Below are 2,202 nucleotides of genomic sequence, written 5' to 3'. Positions count from 1 at the left end.
ATACATTCCCAACTGAAATATTTCGTAAAAAATTCATCTCATTAATTTTAACAATGTTAGCATAAAACAGTAGTCCATTGATTGACCCTGTAGATACAGTGAGGTCAAAAGCAGTGATGAATGCAATTAGAATAATGCCAGCAAGAGCAAATGGAATAAGTAGAAATAATGAATAATTAGTACACTCACCACATCTATCAGAACCAAACATGAGACTAAGGCCTTCAGCACACTCTCCGCAAAGAAGACCAGATTTGTTAAGAGTACACTGCTTGTCTACACTTTCTAGTGTAAAGTTAACGTCACTTGTCTTACAATGATGCCCATAACTGCAGCCTGAATAAACAACAAAACAACTTTCTTTCTGCATATAACCCATCCATGTATCTCCTTCATGATAAAATGATTTGGTAACGGCATCACATGTAATATTGGCACCATATTTTATGTGTTTGTTGCAATCACACCTGAGAGACTTGTGGGACAGATTAAAACCAAATGGGCATTCCTGGATGTGAAAAAGGACTTTCTTTGCACTAGCTTTATGCCTCTCTATTGCAAATGTAAATGTTTGAGCTTTTGGCAACGTAGTATTTTTGGTGATCGTTGGTGTGTAATACATAGTAGTGCAGTTTTTTGATGCTGTCATTATTCTTTCAAATTCAATATTCTGTTCTTTTACGATGATATTGCCTGGTACAATCCCACCTCCTTCCCCAACTAGGACAACATCAATGCCCTTTGGCTGCCCTGGAAGTACAGAGACATTTAAACTTTCTACTGACTTATCTACAGTATTGTTATTACAGAAGTAAAGATACACAGGGTCAGATGAAATAACTGAAGACCCAGATTGATTGTAATATTCAAATATTGAATTAAATATATTTAAACCATTAATAACAATTATTTGGTTGTCACTTACTGTTACAATTTCACAACTCTCAGTATATCCACCATAAACAGCAGATCCAGCATCATTGGCAGTGTTTCCTTCAAATATCAATGAGAAATTATTACTAGAAATATCAATTTCCTGATCGTTTGGTTGTATAAAGCATGAATTTTGAACAAGGGATGATGTAGTATCAATATAGATTGCTCCTCCTTTACTAGTAGCTCTGTTGTGTCTAAATACTAACCTTGTTAATGACTTTAGATTCAATAGAATAATTGAGTCTCCTGAAAAAAATATTCCACCACCCACATGAGCTGAATTGTCAAAAACTATGTTGTAGCCTGATAATTTAACTACAGCATTCAGCAACATCAAACCAGATACAGAATTTTGAGCTATAAGAACATTCTCAAATGTAACTGTTGACTTGTGAATGCAAAAGGCACTCGGAACACTACTGCCAAAAGTACTGTGCATATCAGTAACATGAGTTTGACTGTGAGTGACATTTGTATTTTTTACTATGACACTAGCTCCAGGTAATTCAATGAATAAGTTGGCTCCATTGAATCCAATGTTGTTACTCATTACACAAGACTCTATTATCAAAGGATTATTGTTGCTGTAATTCATATTACCTCGGAGTGCCAAGCCAGCATTATTGGGTGCCTTATTGTGAAGGAAATGACTGTTAGAAATATGTAACGGAGAATTGGAAACTATGGGTTTATCCTGAAAGCAACTTTTAACATGATACGGGGGGAAACCAATCAAGATTGAGAAAATACTATGAGGCAAAATGTGTAACTCATCAACTATAGGCATTGGGTATATTTTGTTACCATAAAGGCTTTTACAGTTAGAAACTATGAGTGAGTGATATGAATATGCTTTGCTCACGAAATAACGAAAATTGCCTGATAAAATTCCCGTATTGCCATACAGCATAAGTGAATCCAATCTAACATCTACCCCATAATTATCACCTTGAATCATAACAAAAGAGAGACCACTAGCCGATTCTAGTGTAAACACTCCATTATCATAACCAAAAGAAAAGTTAGAATTGTACACATTGACCGAATAGACATTAAATTGATTTATACAATTTTCAAGAGATGTGTAGACTAGTAGCGCATTACCACCAACACAACTGTTGACAGTGCAGTTCTCATGACGTGCGAAATTATTACTCGCAAAAGATGAAAAGGATATATTAACATTTAGCGCATTAATACAAAATAGTCCATAGTTTGTTGAGTTTTGGACTGACACATCTTGTATTGTGATAGCGTTACTATGAA

This window comes from Amphimedon queenslandica, unplaced genomic scaffold, assembly GCF_000090795.2.
Source record: "Amphimedon queenslandica unplaced genomic scaffold, v1.1 AMPQUscaffold_12146, whole genome shotgun sequence".
NCBI classification, from domain to species: domain Eukaryota; kingdom Metazoa; phylum Porifera; class Demospongiae; order Haplosclerida; family Niphatidae; genus Amphimedon; species Amphimedon queenslandica.
Note: the sequence above shows the minus strand (reverse complement) of the source record.